A 12,631-nucleotide genomic window follows, 5' to 3' on the forward strand; every position below is an offset into this window, starting at 1 on the left:
TGTTGCCCAAGTAGCATGGATTTAACTGCTGGAAAAAAGGCTTTCAATTTCAGAAATATTGTTTTCCTTCTCCAACACATTTACGTCACAATACAAATCTGACTGAAGAATAATACATAATGCAATTCTACCTATACTATGAGGAGTAGGTGGTGGATAGAAACTGCTGAAGAAGGATGCCAAACAGGCACCACACAAAGAGGATGGGAGTCTGTGCCCCCCACTGCACGGTCAGTAGCAAGGATGGCTGAACTGCCATGAGTGGAAGTGATTATGTAGTGTTCTGCCAGATGTAGCTACTGGACACACACATAGGGCTTGCATGGGGAATGCACATAGCCCCACACATCAGGAAAAGTTTTAGATTGCAGAGGACAAATATATGGCAGGGACCTTCTTCCTTTTCTGTACAATGATTTACTGGGAATAGTATCCAATTTGTCTTTCTGGGAGTGGGATTCTATCTGTGTAACTTTTAAGAGGAGGAGACTCAAACTACTGACAGGATTCTAGGGATCTCAAGTGGGGCAGAAGTGGGATGGACTGACGCACCTGTAAGGAGGTTAGAACATAGGCATCCTCACAAATGAAAGGACAATGCTTTAGTCATTACCTTGGTTCATAGATTGTACTGGAGAGAATGACTCCCCTCTCCCCTGCTAGAGTCCTAGGACATCCCTTCACAATTACTAGTTTACAAGAAAATTCAACCAACTTATCAAAGTAACATCCCAGCAGCTAGGCTGTAGGGATCTGTGACGTTAGATGAGATTAAGCAGGAGCTATATATTAGTTAATTAGTCATCACAGTTTCAATCTTTCTCAGATCAATAATGGGAGTTTGATGAGAGTTCGAAAGCTTTATCAATGAATATTTTTATATGCTCATCTATATTTAAGCAGGATCAATTTCATCAAAGTAATCAATAAGCAAAATACATAATCAATATTTAATAAGCAATTCAGAATGCATGTTCCATAAAGTAAAGAATCCCTAGTCTAAGAGTGAGGATGGCTAAAAAAGTGAATGGAGCATCAAAGAAAAAGGTGTCCGTTAGAACCCATCAAGAGCACAATATCTAAGAGTCAAAGTATAAAGCTTCAAATTCAAATATCAGAATCAATCAGAGCACATCTTCCCTTAATGAGAGGTTGGAAAAAAGTCAAGAGTCTTAGCCTGCATAGACTCAGTCAGGGTAGGTCACAATGTGTAAGTGTGTAGAGCTACTCTAAGAACAGGCATTCAAATAAACATTCACCTAAAAAAACAAAGGTTAAGTGGACATTATAGTTAGGCTCACATTTTAAACATACAGAACCATAGAAATTCACCTGTTATAGTTAGAGTTATCTCAGATAACTATAACTTGTGCCCTGAGGTAACTATAACTCACGCCCCTGCCATGCACAGTTTTTTCATCAAAGATTTTACTGCAAACATTACATTTATATTATCAATGATGTTATCAAAGATATCATGAGTGCCATAATTTGTGGGGTATTTAGCAGTGCATGACGAGGGCACAAGTTACACTTACCTTAGGGCACAAGCCAAGTCCCAAGATGGCTGCCAGCACTTCCTGGTTTGAAGTGTTGGCAGCCAATCAGAGCTCGCAGCTCTGAGCATGAGCTCTTATTATTCGTAAAGTCATTGGGGATATACAAATGTATTTTCCCTTTATTATCTCAAAAACTAATGAATGGATTTACACCAAATAACCAAAAGCATAATCTGTGTAACAAAACCTAGCTTTCTGCTAAATTTGGTGTTATTCCGTCCAGCAGTTTGGGCTTTAGTCATGTTCAAAACCCCTGCTTGACAGATCAACCCGAAACTTCTCATGCGCAACAAGAATCATAGACACATTTTTTGGGAAAATTCCGGAAAGATTCGTCAAACGTTGCCAAAGATATAGGCAAGTCCACAAATATTTTTTCTATGGAAACATGGTCCTAACTATAACTACCTAGTGGTGACCGCCACTAGGTAATAATAATCTTAGATTTTTGCATCATGTTTCTTCAACCAGGCATCCAATCAGCTTGCAAGTATGGCACACTACTTCGTCTTTTCTCCGGGATACAATACCACAAACAGCAACAGTATGTACCCCCATTCATTTCTGATGAGGAAGTGTTATGAGGAAGTGTTCTTACATTTTACTTTATATGATTCAATGTCCACATAAAAGAATACATTTTGCCCATGAGAACACTCTTAGTTAAGCCACTAAATAAGTGGTCTTATTCATTTTATCAACAGCTGTTATTGTCTGTTAGACTAATATACATTTTTTTCACTGCACTGTATAACTGTGCATCTGGTTCTCTCATTCATTTTCTTCAGTAGCTTGCATTTTCATGTTTCAGCTTCTACATTACCTCACTAATATATAAGGTCGTTATTCACAATTTTTCAATGTTTTTTGTTTAAATCAGAAACATTTGCAAGGTTACGTGCCAGCGATTTACTCAAGTTAATACATTTTATTGAAACATATGCCTACGTGAAGGGCAGGCAGCATTACATTTCACATTCATCAACTAGGTCAGTTGTGAGTAAAAAAATAAATGCAGCGCTCAGTTATTCAAAATTAAATTTGTGTAAATGTGGCTGCTACATACAATTTTTCAGTTTAAAGTCACCTGCCTTCCTTATGAGGACTATATGTTAATTCTGCGTGTTAATATATTAAGTGCAATATTTTTTTAAATTACCAAATCTACTCCCTTTCCCCTGTCCTACCCACTGACTGGACTTGAGTAGGCCCCCTGAGATGATGATGTTCAGGGTGTCCAGGAAAAGTAATTTGGGCTTCTTATCCTCAGTTAAATCTAGAAAGTTGACTTGTTGTTTTCTCCAGAAAGTCTTGTCTTTAAATGTTGGTTCCCTGAGAAACTGTAGACTTGAAGTGGGAACTGGTTCTTGGCAGTACCATTTGCATGACACCTGGCTATTTTTCCATGACCTTGCCCATCTTGCAATGCTAAAAGACCTTGGTGGTCATTACAACCCTGGCAGTCGGTGTTAAAGCGGCGGTAAGACCGCCAACAGGCCGGCGGTAAAAAAATTGCAATTACGACCGTGGCGGAAACCGCCAACAAAGACAGCCACTTTAACACTCAGACTGCCACGGCGGTACAAACAAACAGCGCAGCGGTCACCGCCAACAGACAGGCGGGAGACAATGTACCGCCCACACTATTATGACAGGCCAATCCGCCACCTTTTCCGGAGCGGATTCACCGCGGATAAAAACACGGCGGAAACAGGAATTTCGAAGGGAAAACGCTCACCTCTACACACTCCACGAGGAACGAGGACACCATGGAACCGGAACTCCAAATCCTCCCTGCAATAGTCTTCCTGCTCCTCTACCAGGAGCACGAATGCCGGCGGCGAAGACCACGGTGAGTACAGCACCTACGACACAGGGGAGGGGGGAGGGAAAAAACAGGGACACAGACACGTAACACCCCCACCCTCACCCACCACAACACACACACTAATGCATATCAATACATCACAGTTACACCCCCCAAACCCCTGGAAGAATGCAAAGACCAAAGAAAATGAGTGTAACCATCGGAATATATTAAAAACAAGTAGGCAGAAATATCTATATACACAATGTACAAAATAAATACCAGGCATAGGAGTCCAGGTACTGCACAAAGAAAGTCCGTGGAACACTGGGACCACACGGTATGGGTGAGGCCCACACAAGATCCCCGACCATGACGGAGAGAACACTGCAGGGGCATCAGACAGCAAGAAAACAGGCACCTCAGGGGGAGGGAAAGGGGGGGCACCTCAGCCGCTTGAGTGCACAACGCCAAATCCACGAGGGGGCCACATGCCCACTGTTCCATCCTGGGAAGTGCATCCACAGTCTCTCAAGTCTATACAGTGGGTGGGATGCCCACTGTTCAATCCTGGGGAGTGCAAAGCCACAGTCTCTCAAGTCTCTACAGTGGGTGGCTTGCCCACTGTTCCATCCTGGGGAGTGCAAAGCCACAGTCTCTCAAGTCTATACAGTGGGTGACCCCCATCCCTACCCTTGCCATGTGGCACATTCATTCACCGTCTTTCATGCAGGCAGCACTTTGCCCCCTTCCTTCTTACATCCAGCCCTCTCCACACAGGCATAGCCCATACAACATGCTCCCTGTGTACTTACCTGTTTGTCTGGAGGACCGTAGAGTAGGTTGTACTGGGGGAGGACCCTGTCCACGACTTTCTCCAACTCCTCCGATGTGAAGGCAGGGGCCCTTTCCTCAGACGCACAAGCCATTGTCTCTTCCAGACCGAGGTCACAGCAGCACTTGCAGTGTAGGTCCCCTCCTGTTGAAGATCAGGTATAGAGTGATTGAACAGATAGAAAATGGCGGTCACGTCCGCGGCGGTGCGTACCGTCACCGCCGGCGTACATCGTCATTGGCTCCTGGGACCCATAGGGTCCAATGTTAACCATTGCAGCATTGCGCGCAGTCTTCGACAGCCTACCGCGATGGTGTACAACGCCAGCGCAGTTACCTCACATCCCATTGTCCCACTTAAGAGGTCAGGCAGCCGCCATTTCAGGGGCCCACATGACTTCATTTTCAACTGCGTCACATATACCTAGGCCCAGACTCAACACACATACAGGATCCTTTTGTGTATGGATGGTGTTCTGTGTAAACTGTGGGTACGTACCTCTGAGTTGGTTGACTCTGTGCTCGCTGTTGTCCTTCATAGGCACCATCCGCTGGGACATGTGAGGAGATGGCGGTATCCCCCGGTGTACCGACCGTTGGTGGACCTGTCGACAATGGAGGAGCGACATTTGATTATCACCTACAGGCTTGACCGTGCCACAATCCAGGAACTGTGTGCCCAGCTGGAGCCAGACCTGATGTCAGCAATCCGGCATCCCACAGGAATCCCCCCTCAAGTGCAGGTGCTGTCAGTGCTCCATTTCCTTGCAAGTTGCTCTTTTCAAACAACTGTGGCCATGGCATCAGGGATGTCCCAGCCTATGTTTTCCAACGTATTGTCTAGAGTGTTGTCTGCCCTTCTGAAACACATGCAGAGCTACATCGTTTTCACTCAGGTGGAGGATTTGCCTACAGTGAAAGGTGATTTCTATGCCCAGGGACATATCCCCAACATCATAGGTGCCATTGATGAGACCCATGTGGCTTTGGTCCCCCCCCCCACAGGAGTGAACAGGTGTACAGAAACCAGAAGAGTTATCATTCTATGAATGTACAGATGGTATGTTTGGCAGACCAGTACATCTCCCATGTGAATGCCATGTTCCCTGGCTCAGTGCATGACGCCTACATCCTGCAGAATAGCAGGATCCCTTATGTGATGGGTCAACTCCAGAGGCACCGTGTGTGGCTAATAGGTGAGCACCTGGAAGCAAGTCATTGGGAATGGTTGTCTGGGTCTGGGGTTATCCCTACAGGTTAGTGTGTGTCTAACAGTTGTCCCTCGCCATTTGCAGGTGTCTCTGGTTACCCCAACCTGTCATGGCTACTGACACCAGTGAGGAATCCCAGGACAAGGACAGAGGAACGCTACAATGAGGCCCAGGGGTGAACTAGGAGGGTGATCGAGCGGACCTTCGGCCTCCTGAAGGCCAGGTTCCGGTGCCTCCATATGACAGGTGGATCCCTATTCTACTCACCAAAGAAGGTGTGCCAGATCATCGTGGCCTGCTGTATGCTTCACAACTTGGCTTTGCGACGCCAGGTGCCTTTTCTGCAGGAGGATGGTCCAGATGGCGGTGTTGTGGCAGCTGTGGAGCCTGTGGACAGTGATGAGGAGGAAGCAGAGGAAGAAGACATACACAACAGGGACTCAGGGATTCTGCAATATTTCCAGTGAGACACAGGTAGGAATCCAAACCTGCCTACTACATGTACTTTGACACTACTACCTCTCTCCTGTCTGTCGTTTTCACCCAATGTATGGTCACTGAGTTGTCACTTTCCCATACGATTTCACAGATGTGGGTCCCACTGTGCGACATCTGCTTAGATTCCTCATGGACTAGAGCTGTGTGACATAGGTATGTTGACATTACTATTTAAAAAACATTTTAGAACTGTAATTGCTAATACACTATTTCGAAATCACAGACAAACTCCAGATCGTTTTGTGCTTTAGGTGTGTTTATTTAAATACTCAATATTGGAGGGGGTAGTGAAATGGTGAGGGGTCATGGCAGAGGAGTGTCCATGGCAGAGTCCAGTCTATTAGTCTCACAGGTGCATTGCCCATATGGGCATAGGAAGTGGAGCTGGGGCAGTTTAATTATGGACGGGGTGACAAAGTGGGACAGTAGAATGACAATCAGGGTGGTCTCATTTCTTGGCAGGGGTCTTGGCATCGTGCTATGTCTTTGTCCTGGATCTCAGGGACCGTTTGCAGGGTGGTTCTCCCTCTGCAGGAGGTGGGGTGCTGGTGTGGTGGTCCTGTGGCGGGGCGTAGTGTCCACTAGCTGCGGTGGAGGTGGTGGGCAGTTCATCGTCCATGCTAGTGTCAGGGGCCCCTTGTAGTGCCACAGTGTCCCTCCTGGTGTTGAGTACTTCCTTCAGCACCCCTACGATTGTGCCCAGGGTGGAGCTGATGGTTCTGAGTTCCTCCCTGAAGCCCATATACTGTTCATCCTGCATGCGCTGGGTCTCCTGAAACTTGGCCAGTACCGTTGCAATCGTCTTCTGGGAGTGGTGGTAGGCTCCCATGATGGAGGAGAGGGCCTCGTGGAGAGTGGGTTCCCTGGGCATGTCCGCCCCCTGTCACACAGCAGCCCTCCCAGTTCCCCTGTGTTCCTGGGCCTCCGTCCCCTGGACCGTGTGCCCACTACCACTGCCCCCAGGTCCCTGTTGTTGTTGGGGTGGTGGGTTATCCTGGGTTCCCTGTAGTGATGGACACACTGCTGATTGACGTGTCCTGGGGACGGAGGTATGGGCCCGCTGGGTGGGTGCTGTGCTGGTGTTTCCAGAGGGGGGAAGGTCTGTGGTGGCCTGTGCCTGTGTGAGGGGAACCGACTGTCCAGAGGTCCCCGATGGTCCGGGCTGGTCATCTAGATCCAGTTGGACAGAGCTGCTGTCATCACTGTGGGCCTCTTCTGTTGGTGGTGTGGACATGTGTGGACCCTCCTGTCCGGTGACGTTGGGTAGGGGTCCTGCAGGGGAATAAAAGGATGTTTATTAAATCTGTGTATGTTATGGTGTGCAATGGGTGGGTGACCGTATACCCCAGTGCTAGCATTCCTGTGTGGAAGCTTGTGTGATGATGGTTTAGGGGGGTGTATGGGTATGTGCAGTGGGCATGCTTTGGTGATGGCCATCCATGCTTTGTTGTTGCATGCAGGGCTTGGTGTTGGGATGTGTGGTTTGTGATCTTGGGACATATGTGAGGAGTTGGGGTGCTGGGGTGAGGGTGAGGGTGGGGGTATGTGATAGCTTGCAGGTAGGGTGGGGGATGTAATAGTAAAGCTTTGACTTACCAGAGTCCATTCCTCCACCTACTCCTGCGAGGCCCTCAGGATGCAGAATCGCCAAGACCTGCTCCTCCCATGTTGTTAGTTGTGGGTGAGGAGGTGGGGGTCTGCCGCCAGGCCGCTGAACCGCCAGGTGGTGTCTTGAGACCACGGAATGCACCATCCCCCGTAGGTCGTTCCACCTCTTCCTGATGTCCTCCCGATTTCTTGGGTGCTGTCCCACTGCGTTGACCCTGTCCACTATTCTTTGCCATAGCTCCATCTTCCTAGCTATGGAGGTGTGCTGCACCTGTGATCCGAATAGCTGTGTCTCTACCCGGACGATTTTCTCCACCATGACCCTGAGCTCCTCCTCTGAGAACTTGGGGTGTCTTTGCCGTGCCATGGGGTGGTGTAGGTGATGTGTGGGGTGGAGTGTGTGGTGATAAGTGTGGTGATATGTAGTGGTGTGTTGTGTGAGGTGCGTGGTAGATGTGTGGGTGATGGGTGTTGTGTGCCTGTGGATGCTTGGTAGTTGTTTGTGGTGTCTCTCTCTGGCCTTCTCTCGGTAATTGTGGTCGTAGGGGTTTGTGGGCGATGTGGGTGTGTGTTTTCAGCGCGGCGGTGTGTACTGCCAATGGAATACTGCAGTTGAAAGACCGCCACGTGGATTCGTGTGTCGTGATAGTGTGGGCGTATTTCTGTTGGCGTGATGGTGGAGGTTTTGTTTTAGCCAGTTTATCACTGACCTTTGGTGTGGCGGACTTGTGTGGGTGTCTGACTTTTGGCAGCTTCCGAGATGTGGGTCATAATAGCTGTGGCGGATTTTGCGGCCGCGGCAGTGTGTTGGCGGTCTTCTGCACGGCGATAAGCGGCTTTTAACGCCAATGTTGTAATGACCGCCCTTGTCTGTTAAGGGACTAAACAAATTCACAAAGGGAAGGATGATTATCTACGTGTGGGCATCCATCTTAAGGTCAAAGTACTTGAGACATGATTGCTGTCACGAGGAGAGACGAAAGTTCATGTACCTCTCGCAATGTCAATTAAGTCCAGCGACTGCAGCAGCTTTTTTTGCCCAGGTTAGAATAAACCTGTACTCTTCATGAGCACAGCCTGAGGACAGTGAGGTGACTTGTCAGATGCAGCCAGTACCTGATCTCAGTCTTATTATTAACCTTGGCCTCAGGTACATCACCAAACTATGTTGCAGAGATTTGGTCTCCTTGTGGATATGTATTTTATTGTATTGTATTGTAATTACATTTATATAACGCTTACCACCCATAATGAGACCTGCAAGCACCTCATGGCTAGTAGCACACTACTCCGACCCTGAAAGTTACTGGTTAGTCAAGTGATTACTCATTATTGTTGTAAATGTGTTGGCAATTCGTCTGGGAACAGAAGCATATCCCCAGTTTCTAGTGGTGAATTTAATTATTAGGAGTTAGGTGTAATAATTAGAGTGCCTTCATGCGAGTAAAAAAAGGACTAGTCTGTAGGGTGGAAGAGGTTAGATATTGTGAGATTTCAAGGAGAGGTTACAATGGAGAACTTGTGATTCATGGGAGTGGGATGCGTAGCGGGATGTATAGACATGTTGAAAAAAGGTTAGGTAAAGGAGGATTGATTACTCAGAAAGAGAGTAGGCCTGGGCAACATTTTAATTACCTGGTGTAATTTTGGTAATTTTACATAACAACATTTACGCAAGCTTACTGTGACTTCGCTGTTAAATCACATTGCATAATTTCAGAGAGGAATGTGAATGCAAAATATACTGTTCGGATAATTTTTCAGCCCGAGTGGCATTTCTGGTACACATTTTACCAGAGCGGATTATTTGGGTAATTTTTTAGCGTAAAACTACAAATCCGAAAGTTAGCAGCAGGGTTTTTAACTAAGTGGCTGTTCCTTTAACATGGGAGGTCAACAAATATTTTAGGTAGATTTTTTCACCTGAGCAAACCGTTCTGATACATTTTCAGTGCAAAACTACAAATCCAAAAGTGAGCGGGTGCATTTTGAACATGGTGACTGGAAATCAACTCAAAATTGCATTTTCAATTCAAACTTTTACCCGAACAGACTACTTGGGTAATTTCTTAAGCGCAAGATGCATTTTGTATAAACACGCAAAATGTCCATACTTTTTTGGCAGTTTCACTTAACTACACTTCAGCAAAGTATACAAGTCTTGCACACCCAAAAAGGAGAGTCTAAGATTTGTATGAAGGAAATATGTTTAGTTTATTGAAGTATAGTAGACAGTATGATGGAAGCCATGTGATAGAGTAAGGTACACTCAGAGGTACAAAGACAAGAAGAGGATGCAATCTGGGGAAGTATAAAGAGTAGAAAAGAAAGGTTGAAAGTTGATTACCTGTGGGCAGGTGATATAAGTTGTTGCATCTTAGGTTGTTCTATTTGATGGTGTTGATACAGCCTGCTTTTTTTCACTTAAACATTGAAACATTATTGAAATTGTTTTATTTTTCTACTTGTTTTTTAAACACAGGGTACTGCGTAATGTGATCTGTCCAGATAGCGGATAATTTAGGTTTGTCTGGTGCAATTTTGAAAAGTGTACAATTCCTGGGTTTGTGTTGATTAATCTTTTATGTATTTGTTTGAGACTGATATGTGGGTGGTACGTTTCTAGGGGGATGTGGTTCTACCTAATATCAGGGGTTGTTTGTAAAGGAATTCTGCTGATACACGAGGCCAGTATCCCTGAGCTACTGGGGTCCTGGAGCGGATCTGTCTGTAGGTAGAAAATGTGAATGTGTGAATTCTTTGCTGGATCACATTGAGAATAAACAAGTCTCAAATAACCTTCTGAATTATAATTGATTTTCAGTGGCTCTGAGTTTTGCAGGTTAGGATGATGCTTTGTCCTTTATGGGAATGACTATCATCACAACAGACTGAGCTGACTTTTCCGAGGGACAAAGATTGGACTGTCCATGGGAGACAGTTTGTTATCTAAAGACATTGAGATTGCAAGCTCAAAAAAGGGTTTTCTTTAAAGCTTCAAAGTGTACTTGAGGAATTGGGGCTCAAATGTCAAGGCAAGCTTTCTGGGGAGGAGTTATTGTGCCACCAGTGAATAGATACCTTCAATCACCAGCCTGTGCATCGGTGCCTCAATGGACAGTCCTCCGAAAATGTTGGCCATGAAAGTATGTTAGCACCTAAATGCTTACAAGTCCTTGAGGGTTTCTGATTCTGGATTGAAGTTCACCTCAGTGTCAATTTTTGTATTCAGTTGCCAGTTCTTCCATGAATACCTTCTTGTAAGAATTCGGTATGGAGGAAGGGTCCATGGGGAAAGCCCTGGCTGGGATAATCAGGACTGGCACTCTGTATTGGAATGGGTGCCGGTAGAGGAGGGGCAACTGCAGCTGGGTCTCAAATGCTACTGCAGTTTCAGGAAGCAACCAGAGCATATATGTTGGTACTGAAAAACCATAGCCCTTTAGCTGCATCCTGGGTATAGCTACAAATCCCTGTTCTTACATGTTTTCAGTTGGCAGGAAGGGAGGTAGGGTCACTTACTCCTTGTATGATTTGCATCTTTGGGGGCGAGGGATCTACCAACCCTTGAGTGCTCTGAGGATATCTCGGTGGAGCTTGTACATCTCTATATTTCACAGTGCCTCTTTTTTTGAGTGGACTCACAGTGAGCCCAAACGCTTAAGCCAGAATTTTGGCCTTTTCCTTGTTGTATGGCTCTATGTTCATGGACAGGATGGTACTCACCCTCCCACCTGCAACCTGCACACCACAAGAGATGTGTCACTGGGGCATACGAGAAGTCAGGAGGCTTGCTCGTCTGGCTAGAACTGACAAAGAGACTATCCACAGGAGATGCTGGGTTTAACTGTCTACTGCAAAGCTCTGCATTTTCCCAAAGGGAAGTAGAACTAGCTCATCTGACTGGAGATCAAGGAGCGAGACCTGAACCCGCACTCATCTCATAGCTAGATGTGGACCAACCGCTTTGAGGAACTTACCATTGCCAGACTACAAGAAGGACAAACAACACAATACTTAACAGGAAGACATACCTCAATAAATATTTCTCACATATATAGTGTACCAGTACCAATTTACAAACGATATAAGAGGCAAAACACATACTGGCTAAGATCCGAGCATAATGAAGCAAAACAACATGCTGTAACCAACTAAGGCACAAATTACAGAATAAAGCATTCAGGATGCTGTGGTATGGATGGCTGTGCCATCCTAATGCCTCCAACTACAAGTACTAAATAGAACGAGCAATACACATAAGACACTAGGGGAAACAGGGAAGAGGGATAAGGGAAGGCAGAAACACTGGAATAGTGCCATGGACTTCTTAGTACTGCAAACCCTCAAGCTGTAGTTGTTTACCACCGATGATCAGACCCAATATGTTATTATGTGTGGATATCAATTGAAAAACATTACTTTTGGTATGTGCCAAGTTAGTTGAAAGTACTCACTACTGTACGCTCCACGGTCTCCATATCCTTTTCTTATGCATGTCGAGTGTGATATGTCCATAAAATGGTGAAACCTCCCTACAACCCTAATGGTTCCCTCCACTCCAAAAACACACGCTAGTTTGTTAGGGCAACTGAAGTATTTGACCAAACATAATGGATTTACAAACAATGCAGGTTCCCATGAACGATCCACTGGTCATTATCCTTTCCAGTCATCCAGCTGCTGTACTTGACTTCAGAGTATTTTACAGGAGGTGCAGGAGGTGTTTACATAATGGTATTTTAGTTACTGTTTTTAATAAGTGTGAGAAAAGGCAAATTTTTGACATGGTTAGCCCCCACTTTTTTGCCTGATGTATGATGTAGCCTAAAAATGGTAGTACCCAGGACCCCTGCTAATCAGATTCCCTGGGCCAGTGCTTTTTCCCTAAAACTGTTGTAATTCATTGGCACAAATGGATACATCTTTAGCTACCACTTTAAGGGCCAGATGTATGAAAAAAGCCATTTGGATTCGGAAATAGCGATTTTTAAAAATCGCTATTTCTGATTCGCAAAATTCAATGTATCATATTTGCGATTCGGTAATAGCGATTTCTTAAAAATCGCAAATGCTATTACAGAATCGCAAATTGCGATACAGCCCCCATTTGC

Source organism: Pleurodeles waltl, chromosome 3_2 (assembly GCF_031143425.1).
Source record: "Pleurodeles waltl isolate 20211129_DDA chromosome 3_2, aPleWal1.hap1.20221129, whole genome shotgun sequence".
Lineage (NCBI taxonomy): Eukaryota > Metazoa > Chordata > Amphibia > Caudata > Salamandridae > Pleurodeles > Pleurodeles waltl.